Source organism: Salvelinus sp. IW2-2015, linkage group LG8 (genome assembly GCF_002910315.2).
Source record: "Salvelinus sp. IW2-2015 linkage group LG8, ASM291031v2, whole genome shotgun sequence".
In the NCBI taxonomy this organism is placed as follows: domain Eukaryota; kingdom Metazoa; phylum Chordata; class Actinopteri; order Salmoniformes; family Salmonidae; genus Salvelinus; species Salvelinus sp. IW2-2015.
In genome coordinates, this window is record NC_036848.1 from 7,959,400 (window position 1) to 7,971,032 (window position 11,633).

General features: G+C 41.1%; 1 protein-coding gene across 2 annotated transcripts in view; it reads left to right on the forward strand.

The window, feature by feature from the left end:
• The first annotated feature begins 10,467 nt into the window (after positions 1-10,467).
• Positions 10,468-11,633, forward strand: part of LOC111967350 (rho guanine nucleotide exchange factor 37-like) — an 18,141-nt gene continuing 16,975 nt past the window's right edge. Inside the window, exons 1-2 of one of the 2 annotated variants that reach the window (XM_023992299.2) lie at positions 10,468-10,546; positions 11,035-11,106. The gene's annotated coding sequence lies outside the window, so the exon portion shown is untranslated. Of the gene's footprint in view, positions 10,547-11,034; positions 11,107-11,633 lie in introns of those variants that run through there. The other variant, XM_070444725.1, reaches the window with a different exon arrangement.

The following is an 11,633-nucleotide window of genomic DNA, read 5'->3' on the forward strand; positions in this document are numbered from 1 at the left end:
GACAGACAGACAGACAGACAGACAGACAGACAGACAGACAGACAGACAGACAGACAGACAGACAGACAGACAGACAGACAGACAGACAGACAGACGCATGGTGTTTCAACACTGACTAACTCATACACCCACACAGCTTTGATTATGGTGTGCATGACTCCTCATGTAGATACATATCTCTGCATGTTCACATATAGTCCTTCCTGGTTGGCCAAGGTCCCCCTACAGCTAAGTTGTGTACAATTTAATCAGTTTACTGCCAGACCCATTACATTTGGATGCAGGTTTATTTCCCAAGGCCGTGCTAAATTTCTCCCGTTACCTTAACGAGGCCCCGTGGTCCAGAGTTGCAGGGCCTAAGAGCACACCTCGTACCTGGCCTGGTGGGCTTTGCTCCAGATGTGGACCAACCAGTCACAGCACAGCTCAGCACAGTCAGGACCCACACGGCACTACATTGGAGGAAGCATTGCCCCACAAGCTCAGCCTGTTAGAACAGAACAGTATACTTTCTGAACAAAGTTGTCAGAGTGACTGGGGTCAAACTCTAAAGCTGCAAAATATCTGAAATGTTCACAACTTCTTGGCTCGCAACTCTGCAGCTGCTTTCAGTTATTCGTGCCCAAGAAATGAGTGAAAGTCAAACCACAGTTTAAATTACAAAATTCTTTCAGAAATGCCCAACCTCTGACCCCCAACGTTGCGACTATTCTGAGGTAAGCCCCTAGTAAAAGTTACTTGGCCACATTTCCCTCTKCCCTTCCTTCCCAACATCAGACCAGATCCATTTCCTCAGCCAAATGAATATACTGCTTAGCAACTGGCGGGATTTGCTTAAAAACACCAACATAATAGCMCATTTGAACTGTTTATGATAGAGAAATAAATTCATGTAAGGACTTGGCTGGAATACTTATTATTGAGTCATTTTGTTTTCTCTCTCTTTTGCTTTCAGACAGTCTTTCATGGAGTCATAAAGAGCCATTATGTTTTGTTTTGTTATTCTAATTTACTTATTTTAATTTTAATACAAAGCCMTGTTAACACTCCTGTCAATGGAACACTGCATGACCAACTTCTATGTCCTTTCTGGTCTGGTGTGATAAAAGTAAACGCTACTTTATATGTATCTTGGAATCTCTTTCATACACTTATCTAAGACAGTAAATGTGTGACTTACATAACTACAAACCGTTGGCCGGAGGCACTAAATATTTTATATGAACTTGATTCCATTTCCCTGCAAACAGACCACAATTGCATTTTATCTAGCCAAAGCAGAAGTTACCGCAATTCACCCATAATTGTTTCAAAACTACTAATTAGTAACTATGTTAATTCAAGATGAGATTTCCGGGAGGTAATTTTAAACCAATCCTGAGTGGTACAGACCCAGTAAAAATGCTTCTAGAAGTCAATAGTGTAACAGAGTAACAGAGTTACTGTAACAGTAACTTTTAGTACAGCACCCGGGTACTAAAATACAGCACCCGGGTACTATAATACAGCCCAGGGTACAAATACAGCACACCGGGTACTAAAATACAGCACCCGGGTACTATAATACAGCCCAGGGTACTAAAAATACAGCACCCGGGTACTAAAATACAGCCCAGGTACTAAAATACAGCGCCCCGGTACTAAAATACAACCCCAGGGAACTAAAATACAGCCCCGGGTACTAAAATACAGCCCCAGGTTACTAAAATAACAGCCCCCGGGTACTATTACAACCCCAGGAACTAAAATACAACCCCAGGGAACTAAAATACAGCCCCGGGTACTAAAATACAACCCAGGGATCTAAAATACAGCTCCAGGGTACTATAATACAGCCCAGGGTACTAAAATACTGCCCCTGGTTACTAAAATACAGCCCCGGGTACTAAAATACAACCCAGGGATCTAAAATACAGCTCCAGGGTACTATAATACAGCCCAGGGTACTAAAATACTGCCCTGGTTACTAAAATACAGCTCCAGGGAACTACAAACTGCCCTGGTTACTAAAATACACCCAGGGTACTATAATACAGCTCAGGTACTATAATACAGCTCCAGGGTACTATAATGCAGCCCCTGGTTACTAACATACAGCCCCAGGGTATAAAATACTGCCCTGGTTACAAGAATACGCTCCAGGGTACTATAATGCAGCCCTGGTTACTAACATACAGCTCCAGGGTACTATAATACAGCCCCTGGTTACTAAAATACAGCTCCAGGGTACTATAATACAGCCCTGGTTACTAAAATACAGCCCAGGGTACTATAATACAGCCCTGTTACTAACATACAGCTCCAGGGTACTATAAACCCACAGGGTGCTAAAATATAGCACCAAGGTACTAAAATACCACCCCTGGTTACTAACATACAGCTCCAGGGTACTAAAATACAGCCCTGGTTACTAACATACATCTCCAGGGTACTATAATACAGCCCAGGGTACTAAAATACAGCACCAGGGTACTAAAATACAGCCCCTGGTACTACATACAGCTCCAGGGTACTATAATACAGCCCCAGGGTACTAAAATACTGCCCCTGGTTARTAWAATACAACCCCAAGTTGTGAAGAGGGTTAAACCAAGGCCTCATACCTTTTAAAGGGTTAATAAATTGTGTTATGATAAACTGTAAGGTCTCCTCTTCTAAGASAACTCTATGTGTGTATTAACACCTGTTTTGAGTGTTGTGCCCTTCAGACACTATCAGAAGGCGGAAACTGCCTACATTCATACATACTCCTCCTGTCTGGGCCCCACCTGGCTATCTGAGGATCTGAGAATACGACTGGTTTTCTGAGAACACAAGGCTGCCGCAGGTCTGATGAAAACAGCCACCTGTCAGAGGATGCTTGGACTCGTTCACCTTGTTATGACCCTATACTTGTGATGAAAGGTCAAGTTTCGCTCAAACACACTTCTGAGCTTTTAATTGCTGATAAGATGGTTGCTGCTGTCAGGGGGAAGTTAGATTTATTAAAATGTTGTTGCCAGGGAAACTCACGCAAGGAGGACTGGGAGAGGCTACATGAGTTACAGGAACTCTTAGATATTTTGCAGAACCTGGGGAGAGCTATCATATACTGTACTCGGTACCAACTTCTGCCTACAATTGTATTACTAAAAGATAATTTTAATACTTAAACAAAGAGTCTGTGTTTCCTTTCCATTACTAATGTATGTTTGATAATTATATAGACCTGATCATTTGTTGAAGAAATTGACCAACACTTGCTAAAATACAGCCCCAGGGTACTAAAATACAGCCCCAGGGTACTAAAATACAGCCCCAGGTTACTAAAATACAGCCACAGGGTACTACAATAGAGCCCCAGGTTACTGGCCATCAATACGATCCCAATCTCTCTGATATCACACTATACTACCCTAGTGTTCGTTATTCTGGGACAGTTTTATCCACAGAGATCACACAAGTTGTCCTCCTGTTTCTTAATCTGGGACAGTTTTATCCACAGAGATCACACAAATTGTCCTCCTGTTTCTTAATCTGGGACAGATTTATCCACAGAGATCACACAAGTTGTCCTCCTGTTTCTTAATCTGGGACAGTTTTATTCACAGAGATCACACAAGTTGTCCTCCTGTTTCTTAATCTGGGACAGTTTTATTCACAGAGATCACACAGGCTCTGTGTTGAATTGAAGGGCATTTGCATGTGTGAGCGTGTTTGAACATATGTAGGTGATGGACTGGGCCCTGGCTAGAACACATTAGACCTTCTGGTCCCTCTGGTGCTTAGCCATACTACTTCAACAGGGTCCTCAGCCTTGCACAACTTGGCATGTTCTCACACTGACTGACTGGTGCCCGGACGTAATATTCCTCCACAACGAGAAGAATATGTTCCAGTCTATTACCTTTCACAGAATATGAAAATCAATGGAGCGTTGTTAACCATATTCCTATAATCCCTTATAAACTGCCACTAGTTTATGAAAGAAACAGCGTCTAAAGTCACTCCAGTTAAATCTATGAGCCACAAATCAAGACGGATGGCTCTGTTGCAAACCTCTACTGCCCCCTTCTGGAATATTATTGAATATGCACTGAAGGAGACACTGGAAAATACTCTACGATTTGGTAATATACATTTTCTGGACAAGGATTTCACCTGATATGGACCAAAGACATGGACAAGTGTATATTTCCATGCTGTTGCTTATTGCCTTCAAAGCTAATGAGTATGAGTATATATATAACTCATAGAAATTCATGTGTAGGCCTAATTGTATTGCAATGCATTGGGTGTAAATACATTGGGGGTCTTCGCTGAGCATTGTACAGTACTGAAGTAATACTATCCTATAGGAAGAATAAAGCAGTTCCATGTACTGTTATGTATGTCAGTATTCACGTATTACATTTGAACTTAATTTCCCCTAAGTCCTGACTTGCGAGGAGTACAGTTTGTCAAAAAGCGTGCTGTCTTTAGCCTCTAGCAGATGGATGGAGTTTAGTGGTAGGGAAGGGGGGTTGATACACAAAGTACACCGTTCCCCTGTCGCTCTCTCTTGACCACATGCTGAACTCCCCTGCAATGGAACAGAGTGATGCTCCATGAGGAAACACTCAGAAATGGTTGGCCTATTTGTCTTAAAATGTTCCATGAATATGAGCCATGCATGGTCAGAGACAGACAACATCTGTTTTCACTCCTGCAAACATTAAAGAAATTATTAGGTAGAAGAAAAAAGCTAGATATGGATAAATTATAACCATATGTTTATTTCAAAGACCTCCACTAGGACTATTACCGGATCTGGAATGGATTATTATGATTATATACCATAGTATATTTGAATATTGTTACATTTTTTATTCAAGATGAAAAACCCATGTCGATTTTGAAAAAGCTACAGTAAAATAATCCAGCCTCGTTTGGGATGGCTACAGCTGTGGTGTCAATGGCCTGAAAGAGAGGCTACAGCTGTGGTGTCAATGGCCTGAAAGAGAGGCTACAGCTGTGGTGTCAATGGCCTGAAAGAGAGGCTACAGCTGTGGTGTCAATGCCTGAAAGAGAGGCTACACTGTGGTGTCAATGGCCTGAAAGAGAGGCTACAGCTGTGGTGGTCAATGGCCTGAAAGAGAGGCTACAGCTGTGGTGTCAATGCCTGAAAGAGAGGCTACTGCTGTGGTGTTAAATGGCTGAAAAGATGCTCCAGCTGTGGTGTCAATGGCCTGAAAGAGTGGCTACAGCTGTGGTGTCAATGGCCTGAAAGAGTGGCTACAGCTGTGGTGTCAATGGCCTGAAAGAGAGGCTACAGCTGTGGTGTCGATGGCCTGAAAGAGTGGCTACAGCTGTGGTTTAGAGTGGATACAGCTGTGAGGTCAATGGCCTAAACGAGTGGCTACAGCTGTGGTGTCAATGGCCTGAAAGAGGGGCTACAGCTGTGGTGTCGATGGCCTGAAAGAGTGGCTACAGCTGTGGTTTAGAGTGGCTACAGCTGTGGTTTAGGTAGTTTACCCCCGGTGATGCCTCTGGAGAGCCTTGCGGTTGAGGGCGGTGCAGTTGCCGTACCAGGCGGTGATACAGCCCGATAGGATGCTCTCAATTGTGTGCATCTGTAAAAGTTTGTGAGGGTTTTAGGTTACAAGCCAAATTTCTTCAGCCTCCTGAGGTTGAAGAGGCGCTGTTGCGCCTTCTTCACGACCTTGTCTTTCTCCACTGGTTTCTCCACTGCTGTTAAATTGCGACTCCACTTTGTCCCTATTCATTTCACTTGCTTGATTGACTTGCGGAGCGAATAACTACACTGTTTATATTCGGCCATATTCCCAGTCATTTTTCCATGGTTAAATGCGATGGTTCGTGCTTTCAGTTTTGCGCAAATTCCGGCATCTATCCATGGTTTCTGGTTAGGGTAGATTTAAATAGTCACACTGGGTACAACATCTCCAATACATTTCCTTATAAACTCACTCACCGAATCAGTTTATAAATCGATGTTATTCTCTGAGGCTGCCCGTAAAATTTTCCAGTCCGCGTGATCAAAACAATCTTGAAGTGTGGATTCCGACTGGTCAGACCAGCATTGAATGGTTCTTGTCACGGGTACATCCTGTTTGAGTTTCTGCCTATAGGACGGTAGAAGCAAAATGGAGCTGTGGTCGGATTTGCCGAAGGGATGGCAGGGGAGGGCCTTGTATGCATCATGGAAGTTAGAGTAGCAGAGATTCAGTGTATTGCCCGCACAAGTGCTACAATCAATGTGCTGATAGAATTTAGGTAGCCTTGTTCTCAAATGTGCTTTGTTAAAATCCCCAGCTACAATAAATGTAGCCTCAGGGTTATATGGTTTCCTGTTTACATGGAGTCTAGTGAACTTCCTTGAGGGCCATCATGGTATCTGCTTTATGGGGGATATACACGGCTGTGACAATAACCGATGAGAATTGTCTTGGGAGATAATATGGTCSGCATTTGATTGTATGGAATTCTAGGTCAGGTGAACCATAGTACTTGAGTTCCTGTATGTTGTTATGATTACACCATGAGTCGTTAATCATGAAGTATACACCCCCTGTCACGCGCTGACCTTAGATATCTCTGTTTTCTTTATATTTTGGTTAGGTCAGGGCGTGACTAGGGTGGGTACACTAGTTTTTGTATTGTCTAGGGTTTTTTGTATGTCTAGTGTTTTGTAGGTCTAGGTGATTTGTATGTCTATGGTGGCCTGATATGGTTCCCAATCAGAGGCAGCTGTTTATCGTTGTCTCTGATTGGGGATCATATTTAGGTAGCCATTGCCCTTTGGTGTTTGTGGGATCTTGTCTAGTTGCCTGTCAGCACTCGTTTGTATAGCTTCACGGTTCGTTTTGTTATTTTGTTAGTTTGTTCAGTGTTCATTCTTTAAATGACGGTTGTAATGTTGGTAAGTTGACGTTGCTCTTATATCCAATAGTTCTTACCGCCTGTATGTAATAACACTTAAGATTTTCTGGGCAAACAATGTAAGAAATAATACATTAAAAAAACGAGGCGACCATCTCTGTCGGCGCCATCTTATTGTCTTCATCACTCTAAACAGGAAGTGGCGAACCTGAGTTGGGTAATTCTAAGCATATAATTAGATAATAGAATTAGAATACATTAGGAATTAGAAGAAATTTGAATATAAATGTAATAAAATCTTTATGATTCTAAGAACATTAGTAAATGTTTGTGCTATCCGGGATCTTTGGGACATTCTTACAATAAACCTTAACCCCTKCRGTAACCCTTACCTAACCTTAACCCATATCTTAACCATTTTACATTTAACTGGGTAGGAATGTCCCAAGGATCCCTGAGAACAAATACCCATTAGTAAAGGGGCACCCTCAGTGGGGTGGAATTTTCAGGGGAAAAGTAGAAATTAGGTAAAGCCTGAAAATCAGTTTCTTCCGGATGCTTTTGGTTTTCTTCCACCCCACTCAATCGTTACAGAGGATTATACCACAGAGTTTATCAACCCAGAGGCACAGCACTTCCGTGAACGCTTGCAAAACAGACCAAGCAGACCAGGCCGGGGTTCCGGTTTTGAGAAGTCAATGAGAGAAGTGAACAATTTTTCCTTAGTAGTTAATGTTCTCAAAATCTAAAATGCACAACCTAGACTCTAGCCAATCTCGTAAGTAGTCGAACATGTTATTACTCCAACATTGTGAAAGAGACAAATTGACATGTTAACATTTTTAGTAAAAAACAACTTTATATTGAAGGAATGCCTTTGATTTAATGGCCTGCACATGTGCAGTTCGGTGCGAGATGACCTTTAGACCCAATGACGTGTTGCTGCACATGTGCTTAGCTAGCCAACATAGCCATGACATCGCCTACAACTGTGATCGGGGATTTCTATTGGAGAAGCAGTCTCTGCCTATATTCATACTGTACTGTCTGTCTTTGATTATACTTTACAAATGGCACTCGTTCATGTAGCACTCCTCACAGAACACAGGCATAAATACACTGCGGATAATGGGGAACATTGGCGACACCTGGAGTGGGGTGGAGACAAGCACAAAGACAGGGGAAACAGATCAGGTTGTGACACAGAATAATAGATGTTTGGCGAATSTATGAATTACACTACCGGTCAAAAGTTTTAGAACACCTACACATTCAAGGGTTTTTCTTTATTTTTACTATTTTCTACATTGTAGAATAATAGTGAAGACATCAAAACTATGAAATAACACATATGGAATCATGTAGTAACCAAAAAAGTGTTAAACAAATCAAAATATATGTATTATTTAAGATTCTTCAAATAGCCACCCTTTGCATTGATGACAGCTTTGTAGAAAATTGTCAAAATAAAGAATAACCCTTGAATAAGTAGGTGTTCAAAAACATTTGAACAGTGTATGTACGACCACCACGGTGTAAAAAGTATCCAATTGTCATACTAGAAAATGGCTCAACTAAAAGTCACCCCAAAAAATACTAATTGAGTAAAAGTCTAAAAGTATTTGTTTTTAAATATACTTAAGTAAAAGTAGAAGTAGAAATCATTTCAAAAGTAAAAGTAGAAATCATTTCAAATTGCTTATAATATGAAAATAAGACAGCACCATTTAATTTTTGTAATTTTATTTACGGATAGCCAGGGGCACACTACAACACGTAGACATCATACACAACCAAAGCATTTGTGTTTAATGACTCCTCCAGATCAGAGGCTGTAGGGATGACCAGGGATGTTCTCTTAATAAGAGTGAATTGGACCACTTTCCTGTCCTGCTAAACATTGTAACTTTTTGGGTGTTAGGGAAAAAGTACATTATTTTCTTTCGGAATGTAGTGAAGTAAAAGTAGTCAAAAATATAAATAGTAAAGTAAAGTACAGATACCTAAAAAAAAACGACTTAAGTAGTATTACTTAAGTACTGATGACAGCTGGAGATTTTGCCACTCAAAATATTTTTGTATAGAATCTTTCCAAAAGCATAGTCTGTCGGAGAGGTTAATATGAATTTAAAGTCATTTGACATGATWTATATGAATAGCGTCATGAACATTGAAATGAACAAGGGAGAGTTTATCCCATACTTTACAATAAATCTTCTGCAGTGGTCTTAGGTAGTCTCCGATTAGGCTATTCACTCCATCGTTACACTGCTGTGATTGCCATTCAGCACCATAGCACTTTGCGCCTTTGGAAAAGCCCCCCTCTGTCTCAGAAGATGCCCTTCTGGAGGCATGCAGCCATAGAGTCATTATACAATATGTACGTTCAACCTTCTGGCAGCTATCTGGCTCATAGTGTATGGCTGMGTTCGTGATGATCAAAACTGTAAWGGGTAAATTGTGACCGACTGATCTACAACTAATGAGTAGTTGTTTATGATGCATGTTTTTTGTAGATCAGTCAGTTGGAAGTCACCTGCACCTTTGGCTGTGATATCGAACACACACAATGGCTCCCGATGTTTTACCAAGCGATGCCACTTCCTATTATACAGGTCATAGGTTAGTAAAGAGGCTCCACCCTTAGGGTTCAGATCATTTTGTAATCTTGTTTTTTAGGCCAATTACATTTTTTGTCAGGGAAACAAGTGCCACTAGATGTCCCCATAGTACAGGCTACTGCCATCAACCTACTGAAATTGGGGCACATATAGGTTAGGTCAAATTCAACTTTTTTTTACCAGGCGTAATCAATACAATGGAAAGGTTAGTGACCCGACATCTCAAGAAAAAATAAACACTGAGGTGATGTCAGCCTGGACTGGCCAAGCTGTTCTTAGAAAAGGGACGTGATTGAGGGTTCAAAGACGTTCAGCAAGAAGATAATTATGATGTGAAGAGTGGAGGATGTTTACTAGTCTGAAAGATATTTTTATCCCCCAGTCATTAGGACCCACACAACGGCCATGCAGTTTCCTGCTATTTCTGGAATCCAAGTGTCCACCCCTGTGGACCGAGAGACTGGGCCAGAGAGACTGGGCCCGAGAGACTGGGCCCGAGAGACTGGGCCCGAGAGACTGGGCCCGAGAGACTGTTGTACAATCTTTTGTCAGCAGTAGACTACTTACTGTATTTAAATACTCAAATAAAAAATAGTCATCGTCACAGATATATATAATGTAATTAATCCAGTTCTGCAGAATTCTTTGGCCTAATTCCAATGTTATAAACTCAGACGGCATGCCTGAATGTTTAACATTCCTACGGAATCAAGCAGATATGTAGTTTCCTCATACTTGTGTGTTCCTTGTTGCCCCTGAAATAGTTGTGTCAGTTAGTTGAATTGTTCCTCTGTACATATCTGACAAATTCCATTAGCCTAATGATAAACATTTACTGTGAACTCCATATGATGTTATTGTTTTGTGCTGAGACACACACACACACACACAAAAAACAATAGGCTACAATGCATTGCACTGACGTGACGTCAGCCTTGCCTGGCGAACCTGTTCTTAGAAAAGGGACATGTGATTGAGGGTTGGAAGACACACAACAAGACGTCAAGGCGCGTGTGTTAAGTGACAGTGCTGCCTCAATAGACTAACAGCTACAATTTCTAAAGGTATGTTCTCTCTATTAAATATTATAATGTTATCCCCTTGGATAAGAGTTCTCTGTGTGCGCACTGACCTTGTAGTTGGAGCACCACATCTTATGRGAGGAGAAGCTGCTGTTGCTTTAAAGCCAAAGGTCTGTTTCTCTTTCTGTTATCTATATTTCATGTGACTAACTAAGTATGTGACTAGGCTATATCTTATTGCACTGTGTTGTAATATAACTTCATACCATGTTTCCGATCTATCACTGATCTATATGCAATTTTGTAAAAGGAAATGTGAATTTATTAGAGCCAATCTACTGCTGTAATCCTTCTACAGTCTAGTACTGTACTACATCTAGTACAATCTGTAGAGGTAGTAGGCCTAATGTACTACTACAATCTGCTACTGTACATTGAACTGGGCCATGACCTGCAGTAAGAAAGGAAGATAATTATGATGTGAAGAGTGGAGGATGTTTACTAGTCTGAAAGATATTTTTATCCCCCAGTCATTAGGACCCACCCATCGGCCATGCAGTTTCCTGCTATCCCTGGAATCCAAGTGTCCACCCCTGTGTATGGTAAGAGTAAGTTATTTATGTTGCATGTTGTAAAATATTTTGTGAACAGTAGACAATTTTGTGAAATGAAATACTCAAATGAAAAATGAGTTTGTCATTAGTTTATTTAAAACTACAAGTCATCATAATGATGACTCCGCAGGTAATTAATCCAGCTCTGCAGCATTCCTTGGCCCAGTTCCAATGTTATCAACTCAGACATGCCTGAATGTTTCACATTCCTATGGAATCAACCAGTTAAAAATGTAGTTTCCTCAATACTTGTGTGTTCCTTGTTGCCTCTGAAATATTTGTGTTAGTTAGTTGAATTGTTCCTCTGTAAATATCTGAGAAAATGGCATTACCTTCATGATAAATACTTACTGTAAACTCCAAATGATTGTATTGTCTTGTGCTGAGACATCCACACAACGGACACGGAAAATCATTTACAATTACTTGAGCGGCAATTGCCATTGAATTCCCTTGGAGCTTTTACTTCCTGTGAGAAAACATCAGTCGGCGTGGCGCTGTGTCTCCACTTGGCG